This window comes from Lactuca virosa, chromosome 1 (genome assembly GCF_052849685.1).
Source record: "Lactuca virosa cultivar CGN04683 chromosome 1, Lactuca_virosa_CGN04683_v6, whole genome shotgun sequence".
Lineage (NCBI taxonomy): Eukaryota > Viridiplantae > Streptophyta > Magnoliopsida > Asterales > Asteraceae > Lactuca > Lactuca virosa.
The window spans coordinates 210,910,166-210,924,532 of record NC_136426.1 but is presented as its reverse complement, the minus strand read 5'-3'; the positions used below and the strand labels follow the sequence as shown (position 1 = coordinate 210,924,532).

The window sequence follows — 14,367 nt, the reverse complement described above, 5'->3', positions numbered from 1 at the left end:
ATTTGGTTTGGTTTTGCGGTTAAAATGATACGGTTTTTCATGTCCAAAATAAAACCAACTCGGTCAAAAATGGAACCAAAAGTTGAAATGAGAACAACTCGGACTAAAATAGAACCAACTCGGTCCATAACAGTTTAACTTTGTGGAATGGAACCACTTGGTTCAAAGTAACCAACCGGTCAGCAGAACCAAATCTTTTATACATATCATCTTTAGCTATGTCCATTTATAAGTTATATTCCTCATTTTTTTTCTTTATCAAACGATGTGGGATAGCCACAACAAATATATAAGCAATCTGTCTGTTGCATTTTTTTACATATTTTCTTTTATTATTTTGCACACACAACACATATATATTATTTTAAATCCACTATATATATAATTAATTTATTGTATTCTTTTACATACAACAAGACATATGATTTCTTAGTTTACACACATGATTTCACCTTTTACACACACACAAACATATATATATATATATATATATATATATATATATATATATATATATATATATATATATATATATATATATATATAAATCGGTGCGGTTCGGTTTTTTTGCGGTTTTTTCAAAACTAGAAACCGCACTGCACCGAAAACTTTCGGTTTTCGTAAAGGTAGAAACCGCACCGTCGATTTTTGTTTCGGTTTTTTGGTCTCGGTTTTGCGGTTTTTTTTGCGGTTTTCGGTTTGCGGTTCGGTTTTTGCTCACCCCTACCTTCTATGCATGACAACATAATTAGTTTCTTCCATACATCGCTAATGTATAGAGACTAATATCAATTGAATGGTTAATAAAGTCTGCTAGTTTTAGTAACCATTTATAATTAATACTTTTGGGGGCTAGGCATCCATGTTCATGTTTGTTCAGTTATGTTTATCAATTGACAGATTACTCCAGCAAGAGATGGTAAATGTGTAACAATTAAGCTTAGTGATGCCAAAACAAAGGAACCAAAATATGAATCGTAGGTTGGTTTGACCATGCTACACATAAATTATGTCCATATTAATGCTCATGTTTGTTATGTTCTGGAATCATGATTGTTTAGTTAACAGAGGTGAAGTTCTTTTAAAACTACATCCGATTCCAGTGCTGACATATAGAATAAGATGCCATTTTATCTTTGCCCTATTTCATAAATTCAAACAAAAACAAAATCCATAATATACAAAAAGCAAGCACGTTACCAACGGTTAGAGACAAATAGAGGATGTATTTTGATTTTACACCAAGGGATTTGATCAACAACTCCAAAATCATTTATTTGAGGATCAGACTTCACTGATTTGATCATTCCAGGAGAATCGATTTTGATATTGAGGAGCAGTCGATGATGTAGGACTGAGCAGGGAGGAACGGGCGGAGCAAACTGGAAGAGCGCTGAACAGGGAGGGGACAGTAAAGCGGCGGAGCAGGGCGGCCGATCTAGGTAGAACTGCATAGCAGTAAGCAGGATTTTGTGATACCATATTTTGTTTTCCCTCAAAGTAGGAAAGAGGAGGCGGTATGAAACTTCTAATCTATATATTTCATAAAGGAACCATTTTTCCTTGATTCTTATGCATTTGAAAACCCCTGATTTAATTTTCTTGATTCTTATGCATTTGAAACCCCTAATTTAATTAATACCACTCAAAATATTTTTTAATAATGATTATTAATTGGTTCTTTAATGTAAAAATATCATGAACAACATCAAACATAACAATACCAAGTATAAATACGGTGCATAATAGGAACATCTTTGTCATATTTTGCAAGGATTAAGGACCTTTAAAGAAGGAAAAAATAATTTTACGTGTGTATTGTTTTTCATATAAATTTCAATATTTTTTTTGTTTTTACCAACTGTTCAATGTGTGGTTGCTTCCGGTATGTCACATGTTATATTCGGGGTAGAAACTTTTGCATAAAGATGCACCTATTTCCATTCACTACAGGTACTAAATTAATATTTGACTCATGCATACACAAACAAATCTTGCTGATCATTTTAAATTCTTTGAATAGATTCGATTTTCATCATCATTCCTTCAACAATGGAAATTATCTCTACCTTCACTATTTGACACTTCCATATGTATCCATGCGTGTAAGATTTTTTTTCTTAAGATTTTTTGTTAAAACCATTTTAATATTTAAGAATATAAAAAAGATGGAAAACAGTGAAATATTCATCGTTGGCATCACAATGTGGATTTATTGAACCCTAGAAGATATTGGAAAATTTGAAGTCATATTAACAAATGTATTGATATATATAAATTGTTTTACATGTCAGTTGGTCTTAGTTTCCATTAAAGTCATGATTTCCTATTTGATCCTATAAAATATCACATGTCAACTAAAGGCATGTCATGCATATTTTAATGTTGTACCGGTACAACTGATACCAATGAGTTGTCATGCTCCTTGTTTCAAGTCATGAGAATGTAATCCTTTTAGCTTTCATTTTTTTTGTATATATACATTTAGTCTCAACCAAGCATTTTTGTGGCATAATATAAATTAGATGTTGGTATCCAGGCTATGTCTATGTGGTTTTAGTTTGCCGATGTTGGAATATGAAAATTAATACGATGCATCGATATGCATTTAACAAATAATAAGTACAACACAATATTTACTTAGTCGATATTAATGGATATAAATGTCACTTTGTGCAGTTGCATTTGCGTAATCTAGATTGAAGCAGAGCAGTAGAGGTGTGTGGTGATAAACAAACATAGGTTTCGTAGTATTTGTTGGATGTTTTGGCTTTGATAGAAATTAAAGAACCCATCAAATACAAAAAAAAAGAACATTAATATATTTCTAAAAATGAAAACGTTGTATTTTGAATAACATGTAATATTAGGGTAAAAGATGAAATGTGTTAGGATATAAATATCAATACCATAGATTAATTTTAATATTTATTAAGTTGAAATTTCAATTAAACTTAAAATAAAATCCAAAGATTATCTTATAAATTGTTAAAAATGTAAATTGTAGTGTTAAATGCAAAACCTAAATTGTAATCCCAAAATAACTAAAAAAATCTAAAACTATTTTTATAATCATTAAGAGTTTCTAAATAAGTAGTTTAAAAATAATTTACAACAACAATAGTCAAAAGTAACATTATGTAAAAAATTATATTGTTACCTTTAAAAAGAAAAAAACAATGTTTGATGTTTTTAAATAATTACAATGATAGAAATTAAAATGTTAAGCAAAAAAAATTTCAAAAATTATTTAACAATGACATCAAATATAAATAACATTAAGCCATATATTATTTTTAATTTTATTTATGAGTAACCCGCGAGTAGAACTCATTGAGACGATGAATATTATATAGTTTTAATAGATATATACATGCATTGCAATATCATTAAAAAAAATCAATGTTTAATAACAACTTAGTATAAGAATTATTATATCAAAGTTAACAACAACCTCATTGTTATAATTAACAAAAACATATATATTTATAAATATTTCAACTATATACTAATATTCTGCGCAACGCGCGGGTATTCGCCTAGTTATTTAATAAAAGCCTCCTATATTCAATTTCTCTCGTGTTCCCGCTCAAACTAAAATCCTATCTTAATTTCTAATTTGTTAAATTTGTTAATTTGTTAACTAGATTGCATAAAATCAGGAAGTTTCCAAACTTTGAGCCAAATTTATGAAATTGATAACCCCTCATATTCTATTATTCTATGAAGATTTATCCATCATCTCCCTTTAATAATCTGCCGCTGCTCTCTAAAACCCTAAGAACTCACACCATCAATTTTTTAGGGATTACATTTGATTCAAAAGTTCATATCTTAGAAATCGACCCTTCCAAAGACACTCTTTATATTGAGGTTAAAGATTTACTGTTTTAGATAACGAACTTATCTCTTATTCATAATTTTTTTCCAGGAAAGACTAATTCATAATGTCAAATCCACTTTACCGAGAAATCGAGATCTGGACATTCAAGGATTTCTTTTATGAAGACGTAGGGGAGGGGCGTAAAAGAAAAGGAGGGTGGTTTTTCTAGATTTGCATCTTGCTCAAAATTTTCTTTATGTGCACGTGTTCACCAGATCTGTGAACACACAACAAAAAACTTCAGGTAATATATAACCCTTGAAATCACTATTTTTCTATTTTCCGCTTCAGGTGATTAGGCAGAGTAGAGGAATTGGGCGCATTGGTAGTATTAACCATGGCTTTTTGCAGTTCAGGTAATTTTTTTACATGCCACATTTATGTAACTTTTAATTGATTTTACTAAGAGCAAAAATGTTTTAATTTTTTTTAACCCTGTAGGAGTATTCGTAATTTTGATTTTTATGTTCATCCACAATATCTCAGTAAGCTTTTTTAGTTCTGTTCCCTTTTCGAAAAACAACTCACTATTGACCCTCTACTTTTGATGTGTTTTTTTCTTTTTATCAACATGAGAACCGGAAAGACCAAAGAGTGGATGTTCTAGATCATATAATTACATCTTATGTGTAGGTCTTTACATTTGATTTGTTAGAATTTTTCTTTATCAATATTGAATGTCAGATTGAGATTGTTTTCATTTTTTATTCATGCTTATTTGTTTGTTCAGTTCTTATTCATATAATTTTGATTGTTTTTATGAGCATTGGTAATTTTTTATTTTTTTTCTTGAAAAATATATTGCTAAAGAGAGTTGTAAGGTACTAAGTTATGGGTGGAGGTTTTTAAAGATTGGTTGTGTGGTTGATTATGTAATTCCATTATGAAATGGAAATTGCATTTACAGCTGCTCCTTTTTTTGGTCGATTTCATGTACCTACTCCTATCTCTCTGAGTTTTTAATGGAACTCTTAATTTTGTATAAGATAGTCGGTTGTTTTGTAGCAAAACATGTAGACTTGGTCCCACTTTTCCATCTACAATTACATTTGTTCTTCCTTTTATCTTATCTATTTTATATTTTATGCACACTATGTGTTTGATTAAATGCTTAACCAAAACTATATAGTAGTATAATCCGTAAGTTACTGTATTTTGTTGTTTAAGTGTAAGATGGACGAAGGTGAATACATGCTACAATAAACACAAGGTTTCTTGAGTTGTTCATGCATGCTAGATTCTCTTTTAAATATATACCTGTATTTAAGGTGAAATCACTTAAAGATGTAAACATAATATTTAACATGATATGTTTGCTTAATGGAATTGTTGAATTAATGGAATGGGTAATTCAATTGGAATGAAATTAGTAGAAAAACAAAGGAAAGCTCATTGATATATCTTTCATTTATCCCCTGATTAGGCTAAATGCAATGTGAGTGTGTGTAGATTAATTGATACCCGATAATTACCACTTAAAATGTGTTAAGAATTTTAAACTCTTTCAAAATCTAAAAATAGTGATTCTTTGGACTTTTTGGTGGCTTCATTCTACCTCCAAGGAGGAATAGTCGTAAATGTCTTAAAACAAGGAGCATACGTAATTTATAGGGAAAACAATTGTTTTCCTTCTCTCTTTTATACGGCTTACCATTATTTGAAAGAAGGAAAATGACTGGTTTACCCTTGTGTGAAACGAATATGACATGTGTTAACATAATCTTTTAAGTGACGTCCAATTCGGGAATTGAAAAAGTGATGAAATTACACTTTAGAATGAATTTTTTTGAGATATAAGGTTAGTTTTTTCTAAAACAAAATGACTCTGAAAGGATAGTACAAAGACTATGCTTCATTATCAAATCATTTATTTGTGCTTTCTTGCTAACATGATCAATGTTTTGTGATATTACCAGTTTTATCATATTGAAATCATTTGCATCCTCTTCGACATTTTTGGTTCATTACTTGGTGTTTGATTTCCTATTAATCGTGTTATCAGGAGTTAAATCTTAGCAATTTAGCGATGTAGACCTTCTATTTTTCTGAAGTATGATGAAGTATTGTTGGTTATATTTTGATTTATGAAGTGCGGCAAGGTGTAATACAACATAAAATGCATGTTTATGCAGAATGATGTAATTTCACCAAGAAACAATTTTGTTATTTTTTGATTTTGTGGACTGCTTTTACTATGCTTTTACAGTACTTATGAGTTCTTAGTAAACATATTACTAAAAATATTAGAGTTTTTTTTTATCTAAATAAATTGATATTTTTGGTTGTGAGAATTTCATAAAAACAAAAGTTTTGCACATAATATAAAATTCATGGAGGATTACAAAATTTGAGATTATGAAACTCTTCTTTTTATAAAAAAAATATATATTTGATTTTTTTTTATGTAGACGATTACTTTTGGAAGTTCGTAATTTTGCCTTTCATATTCAAATAACTAATTGCAAAATTTTAATTGTTGACTTTGTTTTTATATTATATATGTTAATTTAATGACAAAACTTCAAAAATGGTCCCTGTGGTTTCCAAAAATATCAAGTTTAATCCCTAAGTTCAAAAAACCTCACAGATGGTCCCTGTGGTTTCAAAACTTTTAACTCACTCCGTTAGCATTTCACCGTTAACTCATTTTTTTAATAAAATATTGCAGGGGTAATTTCGTCATTTCAGTTGTAACCTTCTTTCTTTAAAAGAAATTGCATGTCCGATTTTTGGGCAAACCCTTTACCTTTATCAGTCGTCATCTCTTCTCCCTTCCACTGTTGCTCGACCGTTGCACCCTTCACGACATCCAATCGCTTCTGATTCAAAGATGGTGACTTGCAGATGTGGGACTGAAGCAATGAAGATCACTTCATGGACGGATCGTAACCTTGGAAGACAATTTTGGAACTGTACAAGATGTGGGTTCCTTCAATGGTCTGATCCTCCTATGTGTGCTAGGGCATTGGTGGTGATTCCAGGTTTGATAAGATCAATGAACCGATTGGAAGAGAGGGTTGCCATTGCAAATGCAGAATTGTGGAACTACCAGTTGATGTTGTTTTGTTAATGGGTGATTTTTATGGTATTATTTTAATCTCTAAGTATCGTGTGAAGGTTTGGATGGTAATGGAGTCTTGGTTTTTGGTTTGTAACCATTGCAGGGGTTTTTATTTTATTTTAATGGAATAGGGGTTTTTTTGCTTTCAGTTTATGTAGGGGGTTTTGGAATTGGTGTTGTTGTATTTGGTTTATGTATCAGATTAATGTGTAATGGAGTGGTAATGGTAATGATAATGGAATGTAGTTTGTTATAGTTGATTGTTCAATTTCTTGAATGTTTTTGAAATGGAATTGTTAAGTGTATTGTAAATGCATCTTTAAGATGGTTTTCATTTACAATTGAAATGTACAATGTTATTAATTGATCTGTGAAGGGTAGTACACAAAACATATTAATTCATTACCAAAAAGTGCATACACACCATTACATGCAAAGTTTTAAAGTTCTTAACACAACCATCATGCAAAGTTTTCAAAAGACCTACAACACAAGCATTACATGCAAAGTTTTCAAGTTCTTAACACATCTTCAAACAAGTACACATGACTTAAGTTTCAAAAGACCTACAACACAAGCATCCTAATAACTACTAAAAATAGTTTTCAGCCCCCTCCAACTTCACCACTGCCTCCTTGCCCTTTACATGTTCTGGAATTGTGCCCTTTGTTATGACACTTTGAACAAGTGACTGCCAAATATTTCCTGCTCAATCTACCAGCTTGGCTGTTTGGCTCATCAACACCCCGCCTTCTCTTCTTCTTAGGCCTCCCAACCTACACATATTGATATACTATAGTTAAAATTGAATTCATTCCATGTTCACATGTATACTATATATTTGGTCTACTTGAAATACAAACCTGTGTTTTATGTTTTGGTGGAAGTAAAGTGAATGGGCAGTCACTTTTAGGCCACATTGAACATCCATTCAATGGATCAATTTTGTTGAAATACATGGCTTTCCATGTTGATAACCTATAGCAAGGATGGACCCATTCATCAACATGTTGGACATTTTCACCATTTTCAATTTTATCCCATATAGCACAAACAACATGTCTACATAGGAAACCTGTAATCTCCCAAAACCTACAACTGCAACTTTGGTCATTCAAGTTTACCACATACTGGTCTTGCCATGTGCTTGCCACTTGGTACTTTCCTGTCCCATTGTATTTAGCCACATACTTAGTTGCATCAGTCTTAATCTTTTCAAACACTATAGTTGCAGTAGGGGTTAGAAGTCCTTCACACTTATCTATTTCCTTTTGCACCACACATAACCTCTTCATGAGATACTCTCTAATATACTCTAAGCAAGTGATAATAGGTTTATCCCTACCTTCATCTAGCTTAGAATTGAATACCTCACAAAGGTTATTCAACAAACAATCATTATGTGCCCTTCCTGAATAATAGATATTAAGAGAAGACAATTACACATTTAGTAAACACACAACATGGAAGATTAACATTTATCAATAAATTTCTAGAAACTTACCACTAAAGTGAGATTTAGCCCAAGTGTTTGCTGGGATCTTACACACCCAAGCATGAGCCTCTTCATTGATCTTCTTCAACTCATCTATTGCTCTGTTAAAATGATTGACTGTTGTTACTCTACCACACTCCCAAAGCTGGTCACTTAAGTCTTTTCCTTTCCACTGTTTCTTCATGTTTTCCTGGATATGCCTCAAACAGAACCTGTGTTCTACACTAGGGAATACCTTCTCCATTGCTGGTATTATTCCCTATACAAAAGTCAATGTATGCAACATTAGTTAACCAAATTTATTTAGAAATGGTACTAAAAAAAAGTTAGGTGATACACACCTTTTGTCTATCTGAAATGAATGTAAAGTTTGAATTTGGGCCCAGATCCAGATCTTCTCCTAGCAGTTCCAAGAACCAGGTCCAACTACTTGTTGATTCTGTCTCTACCACTGCATATGCTACAAGGTATATGCCATTGTTTGAGTCCAACCCTACAGCAGTTAACACTTGCCCAGGGTAAGGGCCCTTCATGAAAGTTCCATCCAGACCTAGAAAATCTCTTAACCTAGATTTGAATCCTAACTTCAATGCACCCAGAAAGACATATATTCTTTTAAAAGTTCTTGTGGTAATAGACAGGTAGGTTTCTGGATACACATCAATCCGAACTGTTGTATCAGGATTAGTGTTGAGTAGCTCCAACACATAATCCCTCAAAAATCCATACTGTACTTGGTAGTCCCCACTAATGATACGTTCAACCATTGACTTTGCCCTAGCAACCTTTTGCAATGACATTCCTACCTCTAGTTTCTTGCACAACTCTTCGTGTAAAGCTTTCACTGGAATTTTAGGGTTACTCTGAATTTGTTGAACAATTAAGTTTGCTACGTATCTGGAAGTGCAAGCTTTAATCGCCCTTATCTGCAAACATTTATGCTCATCCTGTACTGTTTTCACCAACCAATCCTGATTTTCATTAGCCCTCGATATTTGGACTGCCCATGGACATGTACCTTTATTGGCAATTACATCTTTACCCTTGCACTTTGCCCTACTTCTAGTTGAGGGCCCACCACCATCAACTACTTTAGATGGCTTACTTACAACACCTTTACATTTCACCCTAATCCGGATTTTGTCATTTTTGGCTATGTATAAAGACCTCCTTGTTGCTACAGCGTGTGAGTTCATGTAGTTTTTAATATCACGCTTGGTTTTGAAGACCTGGCCAATCTGAAATGGTTTTACATGAACCTCTCCATGTGAGCATGTACTTGACTTACTCAACTCTTTTAGCAGTCTCTTCCTATCATCTTCATGAAATCCCGCAAATTGACAATCATCAGTGGAAATAACTTCCAACTCATCATCAACCATGTCATTCCCTACATCTTTTGAATGATTGTTCAAGATTCCATGTTCATCTACATCAACAGCATTATGGAATTCACTCATGTCTACATCTACATCAAATTGTATGTTAGACTCATCCACATTGAATTCACTGTCATCAGAATCATCTCCACTATCCTCAGAACCATGGCCACTCTCAGAGTAGAAAGCCTCTCCACTATCATCACTCACCATACCCTCTAGATAATCCACTTCTGGTTGTTGTTCAAATGAAGTTTGAACATTAAACTCAGCATCATAATCAACATAAAGTGAGTAATCCTCTATAAATGGTTCATAGTCATCAACTGTTGCAATATTAGCTCCATCATCAGCTTGGCAGCTTGGTTCCTGTACATGGTAAGTTCCCGATGGTTCTTCAGTTTCAACTGCACTAGTGATCACTTCTTCTTGAGTTTCAATTTCATGATTCATGACTTTGTTTGCTAGCTTGTGACCTTATAAATGGCAGAATAATCTTTGAGTAATCATGCCCTTCATCAACATCTAATACTTGTGACTGCTCATAATCAGGGTTCATAGACTTGTTTAGATCAAGCTTTCTACTACATGATCCTGCTTCTCTCCTACAAGGTTTCTTTCTATTCATTTCAGGTGACACACTATCAGGCTCCAACTCTTCAATAACAACTTTAGAAGGAGACTTGTAATAACTAGCTACCCTTGTCTGACCAGTTTCAATATACATCCTAATAAGTCTGTGTTTAGGGACATATGATACCATTTTAAGTACATCTTGGTCATTACCTAAAGGCATTAAGCCATAGTCCAAAGGGTATTCAGGGATACAAAAATGGTAGTAAAGGGTTTGCTCAGTTTTGTACCCTAGTTCTCGAACCATGTCGTCAAGCTTATGAACTGAAAATAAATCAGTGTCAACATCATCTACATTTGCTACAACACCATCAACGTATTTCCTTCCAGGTGCTTTGGTGAAGACACCACTGTAGTATATCTTCAACGTGAAATAGTTGTCACATCCTTCTGCAAACACAAAAAAAAGAATAAGTAAAATCAATGATTTCTCTACGTGAACACAATCGACCAAGAAAAAACAAGTTTTGTTGTAGTATTGTACCGTATCTTTTTCCTAGGTCCTCCATGGTTACAAATTTTTCTCAAAAACACCATATTGATAACACCATTGCAATTCCTGCAGCTTAAAACCCTAAATCCCAATTTCTGTTCTTGCTTCTACGATGGGAATGAACCCGATGAATATAGATGTAACTGGTTATCTTCTTGGGAGAGGGACGGGTGGTGACGTGCAAGCAATAGGTAATCATTTAATATTAAAGAAAGAAGGTTACAACTGAAATGACGAAATTACCCCTGCAATATTTTATTAAAAAATGAGTTAACGGTGAAATGCTAACAGAATGAGCCGGAAGGACCAAATTTTAAAAGTTTTGAAACCACAGGGACCATCTTTAAGGTTTTTTGAACTTAGAAATTAAACTTGATATTTTTGAAAACTACAGGGACATGTTTGAAGTTTTGTCTAATTTAATTATTATTCCCGTGTAGTGTAAAACACGGGTGATAACCTTTCGCCATATGTTGTCCTCTGCTGCTCGGCATCTATTGTCCACCGTTGGGTCTTCCGATCAGAAGAAGGCGGATGTTATTCACCGTCAATCGTTTGCCTTCGTCACCGTTTAATATCTTTTCAACTATTGTTCGTCGTGTCTTCTTGAAAGACTTGAAAGACCACCACCATCATCATCCTCATCGTTTCTCACACCATTTTCTATTTTCCATCTGTTGATTTCTCTGTTCATAGCATAACAGAGGACGATACGGAGGAAGACAAACTTCACTTGATGAACAAATTCTCGATTTGACGTCGTGTTCGCTCTCCATATGTTTCTGTATACGATTAGGGCTCTACGCTTTTTTTCAACTTTTGCATTCCGTTTTTCGTTGTCAAAGATGATGAAATGCAAAGTCTTGCGGTGAGTTCCTTTCCTGTTCCCTCCCACTGCTACCACAACCTATGAACTTATTTGGGGCAAAATACCGACATTGCCACCGATGGAGAAGAAGACCCGGAAAAACCATGGCTCTATCAATTGATACCTCTCACCGCTCCCCCTTTCTCTGAGAAACGTTGGTTTCCACTTCTCCTAAACTCTGATAGATTTGTAAGGAGAGTTGACTGTACATGCTCAATCAATAATTTATTTTTTTAGGTAATTCTCACCATGAACCACTATGCTTAGGTCAATTCCTTTTTCAATTAGGAGTTACTTCCACTACTGTTGAATGAAAGTAATTATTTTTTCAAAGTTTTGTCGTTTGCTTCATTCATCTCTGTCATTCTCGAATCTAAAGACAACGCTTGTCACCAGTTTCAGAATGCGAATGATATCCATGTCAGTATATTGACCGGATATTTTTTTATTTCATAAAGATTGAAATTTCTGAATCTTAATTTTCCTAATTTTCTGTTGTTATTTGTACAGATAAGCACCTTTTATATGAACCACTGTTGTTTTCGGGATAAGATTCAGTTTTCAGATGTTGATGTTATTTTCCTTATTCTTTTGGTCCAGGTAATGCAATCTGATAACATTTAGTATTATAATGGCTCTTTCAAGTTATGAGTTTTAGATGGATTTTTGCATAAAGTTATGGGCTAATTGTTTGTAGGCCAAATTGAACATTTTTTCTTCAAAAAATTAGGACATTTGTTGATAATGAATCAGATTAGCTTTACTGTAGTGTACATATTGGTTGCATGAATGAGCTTACTGAAAAAGCTTTGATATGTGATGATCTAAAGCTTTTTGCTTTTATTGTATATCGGTGAAAGTTGTCTGTATATCTTGATTGGTTCTAAACTCACTTTTTGCTCTTATAGGAAATAGTACACTGTAGTATTATTACACTGTTTTTCTTTGTTTTAATCTTTGTATTCAGTGAGTTCTTATTGATCTTATATGAGAGGGTGAAACAAATCAAATAAAGGTGAGTTTTGTAGAGTTGTATTGAATGGAACAAGCAGCACTTCTTCATTTGCTTATTGATTGATTCAATTCTTCACCATTCTATAAATTGAAATTATTTACAATTGAAGTTGGTTTTGTTGCAATATAGTAAGTAACTGATTGTTAGAAGAATATAACCATCATGTAATGTGAATGACCTTATATTTCTATTAATGTTTTATAGGTTTGATGCCCACCAGGTGCTCGATTTAATGCCAAGGTGAGTTTCATTTTAATTTTAATTTTTTTTACTTTTATTCAATGACCTCAACATTATATTCATATAACTTAGGTTCGGGCTTTCTACAGAGCTAGAGAAAGGGAAAGGGAAAACGTAGTCACATGTATCATCATTGATTATCAATGTAAAGTTTGTTTATGTTTTTTAAAGTTTTTTTGGACAATGTGAAGAAGTAAGGACTCTTTCATTGGACAATGTCGATTTGATTGTATTTAATTTGCAAAAGTTATTACTAGAATCCTTTTGTATTTCGATTCATACTCTTTTTCCTTATTTGTTTATTTAGTTTTGTTAATCACCAAAGGTGTTAAAATGGGTGGGTTGTTTTGGGTTTGTTAATGCATTTGTATCGTAGTTTGGAAAAATATTTACCGAAAGATTGTGTCTAAAATTGTATTTAGTAAAGCATAGTAAAGACATATTAATTAAAATAAAAGAATAATAAAACCCTACGTTTTTTTAATTCCAACACTTTTCCGAATTTTGAATCCTTACAGTAATCTCAATATTTTTAGGTGTAAATCAATTTCTATATAAGAACCACCTACATCCCATACTCATCCCATGCAAAGCATGGGATCACCTCCTAGTTTTGTATTAAATATCCATTTTGTTTTCCCTCAGAGTATTTATTTGATAAAAGTGTTAACCATATTCCAAACAAAAAATTGTTTCTATATTATTTTAGATTTTTTTCTTTCGTAATAACATGTGTTACAAAGAATGCATTCAATTGCTTCTTGTCAACCTATATGCTACAAACATACTAATCATATTACCTACCATAAACAAAAAGGATGCATCTTAATGCATATTTTTTTTTATCATTTCCAACTCATGGCATTGTGTGATAACATATATGAATACTAAATGATGCATCTTAATACATAAATTCTTACATGTTACAAAAACAGGCTTTCCTATATGCTTAAAAAGTGACTATAAAAAATTGGTATGAAATGAAACAACTATCATAACAATGACATATGTGAACACAAAGAGATGAAAAAAGTAAAATAAAATGCACTTATAAATTTCACAATCAAAATGATTATATCCAAAAAAATAAACCCTAGATAATCTATTAATTATAAATGGAGATATAAAAAATTTAATAGAATTTTGAGGGAAGCCTTTCAGAATAAAAACATTGATTTATATTTGTTAAAAAATAGTATTGGAGCATTACAAGCTTCTATAGGGTCATAGGTGTTGAGTTTTTTTTTTTTTTTTTTTTTTTTGCTAAATGACTAGTTGTTCCTATCCCACATTGGCAAAA

At 32.5% G+C, this 14,367-nt stretch overlaps 1 long non-coding RNA gene across 2 annotated transcripts; it reads left to right on the top strand.

Moving 5' to 3' along the window:
* Positions 1 to 11,406: 11,406 nt before the first annotated feature.
* LOC145108526 (uncharacterized) lies at positions 11,407 to 13,336 on the top strand. 2 transcript variants are annotated; one of them, XR_013708357.1, is made up of 4 exons: positions 11,407 to 12,049; positions 12,323 to 12,412; positions 13,032 to 13,067; positions 13,140 to 13,336. It is a non-coding gene; the product is annotated as an uncharacterized LOC145108526 (long non-coding RNA). The 2 variants fall into 2 exon arrangements; XR_013708358.1 differs by having other exon boundaries at positions 11,407 to 12,232.
* Positions 13,337 to 14,367: the final 1,031 nt, after the last annotated feature.